At 41.8% G+C, this 14,687-nt stretch overlaps 1 pseudogene; it reads left to right on the top strand.

Annotated features, from left to right (window-relative positions):
- The first annotated feature begins 9,612 nt into the window (after window positions 1-9,612).
- Window positions 9,613-14,687, top strand: part of LOC138421944 (F-box only protein 16-like) — a 49,989-nt pseudogene continuing 44,914 nt past the window's right edge.

Here is a 14,687-nt window from a genome sequence, read left to right as displayed (position 1 = left end):
GTCTTGATGACTGTGGCTTTGTAGTAGAGCCTGAAGTCAGGCAAGTTGATTCCTCCAGTTCCATTCTTCTTTCTCAAGATGAAACAATCTTTTTTAAAGGTGCTCCCTAAATGATAATAAATACTGAGCTTAGACCGTCATAAATATAGTTTAATGTCAGAAGATGAGCTATGGGAATTGCATCATAAAAGGGATCTGAAATGACATTTTCAATTTCATTAATAAATACTAATGCAGTCATACTTTTTTTTGAAAAAGTAATGTTGATCCTTAGGCTGATTCTTATCAAGTCATTGTGTCTTATGGAGCCAACACTGCCTCTACTGAGGGTGAGTGAAGCGGCTAAGAGCATTTATGAAAATCAGTGTGGGCCTGCTTCAGGTACTTCTAGATCCCTTGTACCTTCAGATCCTCTAGAGATGTGCTGCTCTCACATTTTTATGCAATTTACACATGGTCTTGTGAAAACTGTCAGGCATAGAACATATCTTGGCTCCTAGTGGGAGGTGGGAATGATGTATAGATTATCATTGAATGTATCAACATGATCACATCTCAGAAATAGACCACTGAGTAAAAGAAGTGAACAACAAAGTATGTAGATTATGATAGCTCTTTAAAACAGTCACATTGTTTACAAGGCCAAACGTGTATATGTAATAAGCATAAAAAGTGGACAAGTAGGCAGCACACTAAATTTCATGACAGTGGATGCCTCTAGGCAGGCAGGGTGGAAAATGAGATCTGGGCCGCATGTAAAAGAGGCTTCAATTGTTAATCACACACACAAAGCAAAATGTTAACATTTTAAAAAATCTCTGCAGGGAGAAAAGGGTGTTTCTTAGGCAAGTCTGTAAACTTTTCTTTATGGTTGAAATGTTTCCTTTAAAAATAATGTTAAGGGGCTTCCCTGGTGGTCCAGTAACTAAGATTCCACCCTCCCAATGCAGAGGACCTAGGTTTAATCCCTGGTCTGGGAACTAGTGAAAGACAGGGAAGCCTGGAGTGGTGCAGTTGATGGGGTTTCAGAGTCAAACACGACTTAGCGACTGAAGAACAACTGGGAACTAGATCCCACAAACTGCAACTAAAGATCCAAGATCTTGTGTGCTGCAACTAAGATCCAGTGCAGCCAAATAAATATTTTTTTAAAGGAATTTTTAAAACATTTAAATGAAAGTAATGTTAAATTTTCAAGGACATTGAGCCAATGTGCTCACCATGAACACAGTGTGAATGGTGGTGTTCATTGGGGGATCAGCAGTCACACTGATGAAGGGCTGAACAAGGAGAGGTCCAGAGGATGCTAGCTGAGAGGATCAATGAAAGGGACCTTATTTTCAGGGATAAAAATATTCAGATCTAACAGGGATAAAGTGTCGGGCTCTCTTTAACCCCATCTTTCTTTCATTCAATGTTATAACCACCAATAGAAAGTCTTTAGGGCTTTCCTGGTAGCTCAGGAACTTCACCGAGACCCAACATTCTCCCAGGGAGTTGTTAAAACTGGTCTCTTTCTGGATAAACCCATTTTGAAACCATCCATGTTAACTGGTAATACATGATAATTTAGTATTGCATCTACTTACCTCCCCCAGGCCTCCACCCCTGCAAAAGTCTTTGTTTATTCATTTTACGTACAACCTGATCATAAAACATACAACCATACTTAAAACCACTGGGCTGTAATTTAGACACATAAGTTCTCATTTCAATTTGGCCACTTACTGATCCTTTGTCAACTCTAAAGAAAGCAGCAACCTCTATGAGCTTTACTTTTCATTTTCTTTTTAAATGGGAGATATACGAATGCTGCCTATTTCAAAACAATGAAACAATATAAACATAGGGTTTACATTTATTTACCTTGGAAGAAAGTACATTTTTATTTATTTTAGAAAACGTGAGATAGTAAGAAAAGTCTTCTTTTTTAAATTTTGTTAGCTGCTGCCCATAAGAACTGTTTTACACTTTCCGGATGTCCCTTCTGAAATGTTGTTTTTCTCCAGCATTATAGTTCTATCCCAGCAGTTATTTCTACATTGCATTTTCAAATCCTCCTCATTAGATTTCTTTTTTTATTCTTGCATTCTCACTCTGCCTCTCATTACATGGTAGATGCTTCATAAATTTCATTAATTAAATTAGACCAGATAGTAAAATTTCCCAAATTTGGAGTTATCCTTATTCAGGCATGCCATCTGCTGGTTCCCTGGTGTATCTGTTAGTCGGCCTGAATTCCTTAATACAATAACTTAAAATTCATGTTGAAGCGTTGCTGAGTTTGTGTGTTGGGCAATTTTCCCACGTTCTTCCACTTCCTGTGTGCAAGTGCTATTCTTTCATTGAACCTCTCCAGAATTGTTTTCCCTGCAACCTTCTTTTACCTGTTGGCCACTCTAAAAACCCGGAGAAACGTTTCAGAACCCTGGAGTGACCAGAACGATATAACTGGGCATGCTCAGTAGGTTGGCTTGATTTGGAACATACTTACGGCTTGGATGGGGGCATTTACTGCTGTTTGTTTCAGGATTGGCTGCATATTCGTCCTAGCCTTATATTGAGAGACGGCACCCTTTCCCACCCTCTGGGCGCTCCCACTTTTCCATTTTGTCGGTGTGCCCAATTTTGGAGCCAGCCCTCTAGGATCTCCCGGACAATCAAGAGACCACACATTGTTGCCTAAGAGACCCCGGATGCCAGCGAAAAGATTTATAGGTAGTGATTGGCCTATTGGAAGGGGTGGGGCTAGACGGAGTCACAGAAACAGGAGCTATGGCAACACCAGCGCTAGAGGTGAGAGCAGTGATCACTGCATGAGAAGGATCTGGACTGTTTTTGAAAGCGCTTCTCTCAGGTCCTCCTGGGCTTCTCACGAGCCTTGGCAGTGGCCCCGGGAATTACATTTTGCTCTGTGTTAGCAGTTAAATTACCAGGTGCATCAAATACACGAAATTAACAACCAACAAATAATTACTTCTATGCTTATCAAAGCACTGGATCTTTGCACCGTCTTATAATTTCTCTTTGTTTCCACCCAGTTGAATATAAGTTGAATTCATATTTAAATCTAACCGTACCCTATTTCCTGATCATTTCCTGGTAATCTCTCCTTCTCTGATGATACTGCAGTGTACAATGGGTGAGCTGTGTGTTAGTGGAGAAACTCAACCGTGTTCTGCTCTGTAAACGCCAAATAAAAACCCGATTATCCTGAGTCTAACCCCAATGCTCGGTTCCTAATGTTGAGTTTTACCTTCTTTGCCACTAGCTTTAATCCTTAAACCATCTCACCTCCACTATTGTGTTCATTCATTCTGCTGATTTAGACAAGTTTTTATTGAGCACCTACTGTGTACTACTGAGTTTAGGATTCAGGTGAGTACATTCAGAAAACCACATTAAGGCACCAGTGTTGCACCCCATTTTCTGATCTGAAGTGCAGTGTGTCTGTACAGATAGTGCATGAAGGGAGAGGAAGGAGGATGAACCAAAAAGGTAGATTCATGGTGTACCTAGATGAGCATGCTAAGGATTCTGTAGCCATTAGCGAGTCTCTGAAGGTTTTTGAGCTGAAAAAATGACTAACAGACCTTTTAAAAAATACTTCCCTGAATAGAGTAGTGGTTAGCCAAAGCTGGGGAGTAGGAAAGTGTGGAGATACTGATCAAAGGGTACAAACCTTCAGTTATAAAGTGAATAAGTTCTAGAGACCTTATGCACAGCATGGTGACTATGTGGTGATGGTGGCGGTAGTTTAGTCGCTAGTTGTGCCCCACTCTTGCAACCCCATGGACTGTAGCCCACCAGGTTCCTCTGTCCATGGGATTCTCCAGGCAGGAATACTGGAGTGGGTTGCCATTTACTTCTTCGGGGCATCCTCCTGCCCAGGGATCATGGTGACTATAGTTTATAATAATATATTATATACTTGAAATTTGCTGGAAGAGTAGATCTCAAGGGTAATCACACACACAGAAGTGCACACATGCACACACACGCACACAGGCACACACACACACAGTAACTATGGGAGGTGATGGATATGTTACATAGTTTGATTGTGGTAAGCATTCCACAATGTGTACATATGCTAAAACATCACCTTAAATATATACATTTTTATTTGTTAAAACCCTCTTGTAGTAGACTGTAATCTCCATTATAGTCAAGACTTGTCTTTATACCTGTGATAGAGACCTAATAAGTCTTTAGTGAAGCTGTGCAACGGTGACAGTGTGAAGAATGGCTTTGAAGATGGGACTGGAGGTGTGCAACCACTGGAACTTTACCAGAGGACCTATCCTTGCCTTTAAACATGACACCTGGAGAAGGCAATGGCAACCCACTCCAGTCCTCTTGCCTGGAAAATCCCATGGGCAGAGGAGCCTGGTAGGCTGCAGTCCATGGGGTCGTGAAGAGTCGGACACGACTGAGTGACTTCCCTTTCACTTTTCACTTTCATGCATTGGAGAAGGAAATGGCAACCCACTCCAGTGTTCTTGCCTGGAGAGTCCCAGCGATAGGGGAGCCTAGTGGGCTGCCGTCTATGGGGTCACACAGAGTCGGACATAACTGAAGCGACTTAGCAGCAGCAGCAGCAAACATGACACTAGAAGCACACACTGGGGGTAAGGGCCATAAGCCCTTTTCCTTCCCCTTTATCCAAAGAAAAATTAAGGGGAACATGCAAGGACAGCCATTAAGGGGAAAGAAGTCATGAAAAAACAACAGCAAGGTTTGTATGTAGAAGGAGGGAAGGCAACTTGCTTTGTCTTGTAATTGTTTTGTATGTTGTATGAAAGCATCTGAGTGGTCTATACTGTGAACCAGTGTGGGCATGCAGATATGCACACTGCCCATCTTCTAGAGTGGACAGAGGAAAAAACTGTAAAAGGATAATGACAAAAACCAGGGCAGGATACCTCCATTTGCCTGCTTCAGGAAGACTATTACCAAGAGGGCTCTTTTTCTCAGCCAGGCCCATCTCCTGAAAACCAAACTTTATTCAAGTTGATTTGAAAAAAAAGCCTAATTCAAATAATTTCTAGCTCTGAAGAACCAGGAAGAAAAAAAAAAAAAAAAAGCAAAACCTTAGGGAGGCCCTGGAAAAGCTACTTTGTCCTAATCAGAAATCGCGCTTAGAATCAGTCAGATTGTTTTCTACTCAAACTGGGAAAAGAGAGTTTCTGAGCTTACAACAGAAGTTTTTAACCTGGTATAAGCAAAATGTAATATTAATATGCATTTTTCTAGGGAGAAGATTCATAATTTTCATCATATCCTCAAAGAGTTTTATAGCCCTGAAAACAATAAAAAGATTGAAAACAGTTGGTTTAAGGAATTCCCTGGTGATCCAGAGGTTAGGACTCTGTACTTTCATTGCCAAGGGCCAGGGTCAATCCCTGGTTGGGGACTAAGATTCTGCAAGCCGAGTGGCTTGGCCTAAACAGATAAATAAAAATTAAAATACACACACACACACACAAAACTTCAATCAGTTTAAATAGAAGAAACATCAAACATGAATAAATAGCTATAAAAAAGGAAATATGTGATTTTTAACTGAGCAGATCTAGACTCAGTGACCGTGCTTTATATATTTGCCTGCTCATGTGTATTTTTATAGCAGCCAATTAATAATACATGGCATCCGGTCCCATCACTTCATGGGAAGTAGATGGGGAAACAGTGGAAAAAGTATCAGACTTTATTTTTGGGGGCTCAAAATCACTGCAGATGGTGACTGCAGCCATGAAATTAAAAGATGCTTACTCCTTGGAAGAAAAGTTATGACCAACCTAGATTGCATATTCAAAAGCAGAGACATTACTTTGCTGACTAAGGTCCGTCTAGTCAAGGCTATGGTTTTTCCAGTGGTCATGTATGGATGTGAGAGTTGGACTGTGAAGAAGGCTGAGCGCCGACGAATTGATGCTTTTCAACTGTGGTGTTGGAGAAAACTCTTGAGAGTCCCTTGGACTGCAAGGAGATCCAACCAGTCCATTCTGAAGGAGATCAGCCCTGGGATTTCTTTGGAACGAATGGTGCTAAAGCTGAAACTCCAGTACTTTGGCCACCTCATGCGAAGAGTTGACTTATTGGAAAAGACTTTGATGCTGGGTGGGATTGAGGGCAGGAGAAGAAGGGGATGACCGAGGATGAGATGGCTGGATGGGATCACTGACTCGATGGATGTGAGTCTGAATGAACTCCGGGAGTTGGTGATGGACAGGGAGGCCTGGCGTGCTGTGATTCATGGGGTCGCAAAGAGTCGGACACGACTGAGCGACTGAACTGAACTGAACTGAATAATACTGTAATGAAATAATTTCTTACACCTTTTCAACTTAGCTGTTAGGAGCTAAGAATGTGAGGGCTCATCTGAACCTCCTTAATTCCCCCTTATTCCAGTGGAGTGGTATCAGCAGGCAACTGCAGGAAGATATTATCTATGATTTAAAACCCTGAGGTTTTAAAATATTGGCTTTCTCTTCAGCTCTAATTTCAACCTGAGAGGGAATATTACTTGTCAAGTGAGAGTCACAAAATTTCAGATCTAGCATTTGGGGGAATCCTCTGTAAGTCAAAAACTAATGGTTTTTTAATTTAAAAAAATATTTATTTTTATTTGGCTGTGCCAGGTCTTAGTTGTGGCATGTGGATCAAAAAATTGTCCAGGTCAACTCCCTGGTGGTCCAGGGTACCTGGGTTCTATCCCTGGTCAGGGAACTACATCCCACATGCCCTAATGAAGACCTGGCTCAGCCAGATAAATAAATAAAAATAAATATTTTTTTAAAATTGTCTTATATTTGTCGCTATAATTTTTGGAGCTCTGGGTCAGGCAGGCAAATCCTATGCAGTCCCCAACTCAGCACCACTGCTTTGGATGTGAAACATACCTTCAGAGAGGAAGAAGGCACAAACAAACAGAAACACTGAGGATATATACTGAAAATGCCATCAATCTGCTTTAAATATTTTTTACCTTAAAATATTTTGTTGTGCTCCCTTCAAGGACAGGCTTTGACGAACTCTGTAAATAACAGGAAGTTCTAAGAAAGTCTGTGGTGATACTATTTATTTTATTTTTTAAAATTTTTTATTTTGTATTAGAGTATAATCAATTAACAGTGTTGTGGTAGTTTCACATGAACAATGAAGGGTCTCACCCATACATATACATGTATCCATTCTCCCCCAGCCAGGCTGCCATTTAGCACAATTCCTTGTGCTATATCGTGGGTCCCTGTTGGTTATCCATTTTAAATATAGCAGTGTGTACCTGTCCAAGTCAATCCTAAAGGAAATCAGTCCTGAATATTCATTGGAAGGACTGATGCTGAAGCTGAAGCTCCAATTCTTTGGCCACTTGATGCGAAGAGCCCACGCATTAGAAAAGACCCTGATGTTGGGAAAGATTGAAGGCAGGAGGAGAAGGGGATGCCAGAGGACGAGATGGTTGGATGGCATAACTGACTCAATGGACATGAGTTTGAGTAACCTGCAGGAGATGGTAAAGGATAGGGAAGCCTGGCATGCTGCCGTCCATGAGGTTAGTCGGACACGACTGAGTGACTTCTTGCAAAAAGTTTCAAAGCTAGTAAGTTTTAGAGCCAGGATCCAAACTGCAATGTTAAAAGTTTTGGTTGCAAACAACAGAAATAGATTCTAGCTAATGTGTGCATGCTGTGTGCTTAGTCACTCACTTGTGTCCAACTCTTTGTAGCCCACCAGGCTCCTCTGTCCATGGGGATTCTCCAGCCAAGAATACTGGAGTGAGTTGCCATGCCCTCCTCCAGGGAATCTTCCCAACCCAGGGATCGAATCCAGGTCTCCCGCATTGCAGGCAGATTCCTTACCATCTGAGCCACTAGGGATGCTCCTACAAGAAGGGTCTTCTAGCTAATGTAGGTGAAATTTATTGAAGGCTATCAGGTGGCTCACAAAATGGATAAGAAAGGACATGCATGCATGCTAAGTTGCTTCAGTCGTGTCTGATTCTTTGTGACCCTGTGGACCATAGCCCACCAGGGTCCTCTGTCCAAGGGATTCTCCAGGCAAGAATACTGGAGTGGGTTGCCATGGTCTCCTCCAGGGGATCTTCCCGACCCAGGGATCAAACCCACATCTCTTATGTCTCCAGCATTGGCAGGCAGATTCTTCACCACTAGCACCACCTAGGAAGCCCCTCCAAGAAGAGTCTAAGAACAGCTTAACAATCTACTCAGAGCATCTACGGTCCTTTGAATGATCACCTTGGCTGTAAAGCAAGAATAAGCCAGCATCAGTTACCTGGCCTAGCTTAGTCTCATGACTGGGCAAGGGGAGGCCACCTTGATTAACCCAGCAGACCCTACACACTGAGGAAAAAGTAATCCCTCATGGAAATTAGAGTGCTCTAATCCAATGAAGGCAGACATAGGGACTTCCCTGACTGTCAAATGGTTAGAATTGGATCATAAAGAAGGTCGAGCATTGAAGAATTGATGCTTTTTAATTGTGGTACTGGAGAAGACCTTTGAGACTCCCTTGCACAGCAAGGAGATCAAATGAGTCAATCCTAAAGAAAATCAACCCTGAATATTCACTGGAAGGACTGATGCTACAGCTGAAGCTCCAAAACTCTGGCCACCTGATACAAAGAGCCAACTCCTTGGGAAAGACCCTGATGCTGGGAAAGATTGGAGGCAGGAGGAGAAGGGAGGCAAGAGAGGATGAGATGGTTGGATGGCATCACCAACTCAATGGACATGAGTCTGAGCAAACTCTGGGAGATAGTGAAGGACAGGGAAGCCTGGTGTACTTCAGCCCATGGAGTTGCAAAGAGTTGGACACAACTTAGTGACTGAACAAGAGCAGTCATGGTTAAGACTCAACATTTCCAATACAAGGGATGTGAGTTCCATCTCTGGTGGGAGAATTGAGATCCCACATGCCATGAGGCCACAAAAATGAAGGCAGACATATACACTACTGGGTGTATTGTATATTTTCCCCAGTGTATTTTTCCCAATAAACCCAAATCTATCCATATGTAAATTCTTGGCCTTGTCCATTGTACTATTCTACTTCTTAAATACGGTAGCAAGCTAGAGCCCTTGTTAGCTAGATGTCAGAAAGTTAACAGAGGAAGAAGGAGGTCACAAGGGACAAAATGGAGTAGTTCAGATTGCACGGTGATTTTATAAATACTTCTTTCTGACCAATATGGTATGTTCTTAGCTAAGAGGGATTCTGATTTTTTTTCCCCTTGGTCCAGCGAAAATCAAACAGAGTTAAACAGACCTGGGTCTGATTCCCTCTTGCACCACCTACTGTCTGTATAACTCTGGGCAAAGCATGTAACTTCAGTGAGCCTCATTTCCTTCATCTGTAAAATAAGCTAAAACCCACCACCTTACCATATTGTTATGAATTTTAATTGAGCAAACCTGTTAAGTGCCTGACATATAAAACACTCCCAGTAAATGTTACTCTCCCCCTAGTCCCTGCCCCAGTGTACTAAAGAGGATTGTATGGAATGAGTGTTTTTAGTATTCTGAAGATTGTATGCTTCATTTCTTCTGCAGGTATAGTTTTTCTTACAGAAGAATATCCAGTTATTTCATGATGGAATTTGCACCTCCAAAAAACACAAATGGTCCCAAAATGCAGACAAAGATGAGTACCTGGACACCCCTAAACCATCAGCTTTTGAATGACCAGGTGAGTAATAAGAACTATTTTATTAGTTGAAATCATGCTTTAAAGGAAAAAAAAGCATTAAAATTTTGGTAATCAAAACATGAACAGGAATTGCTTAGGACTGTATAGTGGATAAAAAAAAAAACAAAATGAAGGATTTCTTCAAAAATTTTAGTTGAAAAAAACTGAAATAAATTTAGAACAAAAATAAAGAAAACTTTAATTGAGCCCCAGTTACATGGCCAGAGTTGGCAAGAGATACAGAGTACCTGCTTAGAAAGAAAGATCTTAGGGACTTCCCTGGTGGTTCAGTGCTAAGACTCTGTGCTCCCAGGGCTGGGGCCCAGGTTCTATCACTGGCCAGGGAATTCAGTCCCACATACTGCAACTGAAGACCTTGTGTGCTGCAACTAAGACCCAGCACAGCCAAATAAATTAATAAATATTTTTAAAAAGATTTAGGAGATGAGAAGGCAGACTGTCTACCAGCTCCCCTTCACCTCTATATCCAACTGGTTTTCAGGCTCTGTGAGTCTTCCTCCGAGGTCTCTTCATCCAGACCCCTCTTCTCCTTTGACTTGTGCACATCGGCTCCACATTCTCAGTTCACACACTCAACCCCCTTCGCCTGGTACATTGCAGTAACCCCTCAGCTGGTTTCACTGTCTCTAATCCGTCCTCTATTCTGGTCCCAGAACGATCTTTGTAAAATACCAAGGTAATCCTATGAAGCAAAAGCGATAACAGACTGCTCCAAAGGATAAATTCCACCCTACCCACCGTGCAGAGCACTGAGGACCCTTCATGTGTGTTAGTCACTGAGTCGTGTCAGACTTATGGACTATAGCCGGCCAGGCTCCTCTGTCTGTGGGATTCTCCAGGCAAGAATACTGGAGTAGGTGGCCGTGACCTCCTCCAAGGGATCTTCATGACCCACGGATCAAACCCAGTGTCCTTTATATCATCTGCATTAGCAGGTGAGTTTTCTTTTTTAAATTTATTTGGTTGCAATTTTTGTTGAAGCATGTGAACCCTTAGTTGCAGCATGTGGGATCTAGTTCCCTGACCAGAAATCAAACCCAGGCCCCCTGCATTGGGAGCATGGAGTCTTAGCCCCTGGACCACCAGGGAAGTCCTAGCAGGTGAGTTCTTTAACACTGGCTCCACCTGGGAAGCCTGAATAGCTTTTGTCAAATTTTATGAGAATTTCTAGGGAATTCCCTGGTGGCCCAGTGGCTCAGAGTCTGTGCTCCCAATGCAGGGGGCCTGGGTTCCGTCTGTGTTCAGGAAACTAGATCCTACATGCGGCAAGAGTTTGCATGCTGCAGCTAAAGAGCCCACAAGGCACAACTAAGACCCAGTGCAGTCAAATCAATACAAATGCTTTAAAATTTCATGTAATTTCTAGATGAGCAATGATAAGAGAAACAACAATTTCTATTAGGAATGATATTTATTTTGTTGCTCAGAACTCCCATTTTATCCCCCCCATTTTTATTTTGATTTAGTTAGGTTCTAGTTTGGAGTAAAAGTATTTTCAAAAATCTTAGCCTGCCATATGTAAAATAGATAGGCAATGGGAATTTGCTGCATGGCTCAGGAAACTCACACAGGGGCACTGTATCAACCTAGAGGGGTGGGGTGGGGAGGGAGAGGGGAGGGAGGTTCAAAAGGGAGGGGATATATGCATACCTATGGCTGATTCATGTTGAGGTTTGACAGAAAAAACAAAATTCTATAAAGCAAAATCCTTCAATAAAAAGATAATTAAAATTAAAAAACTGTCAAATCACCATGTTGTACACCTGAAACTAACATTATATTATGTGTCAATTATAATTCAATAAAAATTAAATATAATACAAATTAAAAAAATCTTGGCCCGTGTATATACCCATATGTATGTGAATGAATGTATCAGTGCTTAGACACACACATGGAATTTGCATATGTATACAGCAAACTGTTAATAGTGTGTGCACATGTGCTCTGTCTGGTCCGACTCTTTGCAGCTCCACAGACTGTAGCCCTCCAGGCTCCTCTGTCCATGGAATTTTCCAGGCAAGAATATTAGAGTGGGTTGCCATGCCCTCCTCCAGGGAATCTTCCCATCCCAGGGATTAAACCCACGTCTCTTCATGTCTCCTGCATTGGCAGGTGGGTTCTTTACCGGTTGAGCCACCAGAGAAGCCCAACTGTCAATAGTGGTTTCCCCTGAAAAGTTGGGTGACATGGAAGAGTGGGAGGGAAGTCTGTTGGAAGAGAGAGTTTTTGTTTTTTACCATATACAGTGCAATGATATCTAAGAATTTAAAAAACAAATATAAGTAAAAGCGAGCAAAGAACAATAATGCTGAGAATTGAAAAACACAGGTTCCAGATCAGCTATACTAAATAATCTCCTGCTTGACATCAGTGAGTCTCTTATGCCTCTGATCTTTGCTACCTGCCTTTGGAAATTGAGTGGCTTGGATCAGATGACCTCAAAGGCCCCTTCCAGGTCTAACATTCTGACACTGTGAAAGGGGTTCAAAATAGATACCTAAGTTTAGAGCTGGGCTGACTGTGTCCATACGATAACTTCAAGGGCTTTTCTACACTTCTACAACAGAGCATTTGCCAATGATCAGCGTAATTTTGAGGTCCTCTTTTTTTGTTTTGGCCACACTGCATAGCATATGGGATTTTAGTTTGCTGGCCAGGGATAGAACCCAGGCACCCTGCATTGCAAGCGCAGAGTCTTAAACACTGTACCACTAGGGAAGTCCCTGTTTTTTTTTTTTTTTTTGTTTGTTTTAATTTTGCCTTTTTTCTATTCTGTAGTAAAATGAAAAATATGAAACTGTTTCAGTCTAAAATAAACCTCATAGGAGTTTAACTTCACAAGAGGCTTTAAGCAGAGATTGAATTCAAATGTAGATACCAAAATTATAGCATCCTCAGATTACAAGATAATTCAGGCCTTGTGAAAATGTTGAGAGGAGGAATGTTTTGTAAGTATGTATTTCTTTGCTGTCTAGTGTAGGGTTTTTTCCCCATCTAGTGTTTTAATTGAAAGTGATCAACATTTCTTTTCTTTTCTTTTTTTTAACTATGGTTCACACATGTAGTTCAGTACACATGTAGTTAAAGGGGTGTTCTGAGAAAAAGCACCTAACCACCATCCATCGGTCATCATTTAGGAGCCCCAAAATGTCTTACTCCTCCATGGTAATGATGTCACTTGGTGAAATATGCAACCACAGTGTCAACAGACTAAAATAACGACCATGGGATTTTGACTTAACAGCAGGCTCTGAGTAAACTGTGATGTAAACAAACGGCAGCATTCTGCAAGGAAAGACGATTCTCTCTAATGTTTTCCACTTGAAGTGATACTGTTTCCGGCTCTTTTTTAATTTTAACTGAAGTATGGCTGATTTACAACGTTGTGTTAGTTTCAAGTGTACAGCAAAGGGGTTCAGTTATACATGTCCATTCTTTTTCAGAGTCTTTCCCCTATGGGTGATTACACAATACTGAGTAGTGTATGTACTATAAGTAGGTCCTTGTTGGTTATTTACTTTATATATAACAGTGTGTATATGTTAATCCCAAACTCCCAATTTATCCTCTTCCAGCTTTTTAAGATCAAAAATCTGATTGCAAATCCTTGGAATGAAGACTTGCTCCCAACCAGAGACTATAAGATTCTGAGTCTGCCTAAGGGCCTGACAGTTAAATAATTTGTTACAAATTATACTTCTTGTCAAGGGTAGAGTCAGAACCAGATCTGAGTTTATCTAGTGTTTCTCTTTCTGCCCCTCATGCCTATCAGTTCCTACCTGACTCTAATCGCCTTTTGGTGAAGAACTGGATTTGCTTGGACTCTGCTTAGACTTGGTCATTGGCCCTCTAAAGACCCTATCTCCTACCTTCTTCATTTTATTTTATTATCAATGACTGACTTTATTTATCATTTATTTATTTAAATATTTATTTTCTTTATCTATTTGGCTGCACTGGGTCTTCGTTACAGCATGCAGGGTCTCTAGATGCGGCGTGTGGGATCTTTTTAGCTGCAGCGTGTGGAATCCAGTTCCCTGACCAGAGATGGAACTCGGGCCCCGTACATAGGGAGGGTGGAGTCTCAGCCACTAGACCACCAGGGAAGTCCCCCTGCCACTTTCTCACTGACTCTCCACACCCCTTCAGGTCAGTGCCCTTTTCTTTCTGATGCCTTCTGTTGTCATTGGACATCACGACGGTCCTCCCAACCTCCTTTTGAAAGGAGTTTGTCATCCTGGGACTTAATTGTTTTTTTTCCCACTGTCAGGTCAAACCATGGGCAGCAATTCATTGAGAATGTAGGGCTTGAGGTCAGAATAGGGAAGATCAAGGTTGGGGGTCAGAATAGAAAGACCATGGTTCTAGCAGAGTTTCCAAGGTGTAGTGATGAAGAATCTGCCTGTCAATGCAGGACATGCAAGAGACGTGGGTTTGATCCCTGGGCCAGGAAGATTCCTGTAGAGTAGGAAATGGCAACCCAGTCCAGTATTCTTGCCTGAGAAATCCTATGGATAGAGGAGCCTGGCAGGCTACAGTCCAGGGGGTCTCCAAGACTTGGACATGACTAAGCATGCTTGCACCACATGGCTTTTTAGTGAGGAACCAAGTATATTATTCAGTTAAACATAGTCTGGAACCAATGATTTTTCTTTAAAATCTATAAAGGTAACCCTTTGGGCCTCTGCTTATCCTCTCTAAAACAGAAAAAGTGAACAAAAAGATCCTAAGATTCCTTTTAGCCCTAAAATCCTATGACACCTGAATCTCTTGTTGTTGTTCAGTCAGCAGGTGTTTTGTTGAGAGCTTCCCCTGGAACCTGTGGATCATATAAGGGGAAGTAGCTGTAATCTACCTGGGAAGAGAAAATGAACAGAATCACCTGGTGGGCAATAGCGACTCCCAGAAAGGCCAGGTGGAGCATGGGCTGCAAGTGGAGGAGGAATTGGGAA

The sequence above is a fragment of the Ovis canadensis genome, chromosome 16 (genome assembly GCF_042477335.2).
Source record: "Ovis canadensis isolate MfBH-ARS-UI-01 breed Bighorn chromosome 16, ARS-UI_OviCan_v2, whole genome shotgun sequence".
NCBI classification, from domain to species: Eukaryota; Metazoa; Chordata; class Mammalia; order Artiodactyla; family Bovidae; genus Ovis; species Ovis canadensis.
This window is presented reverse-complemented; position numbering and strand designations above follow the sequence as displayed.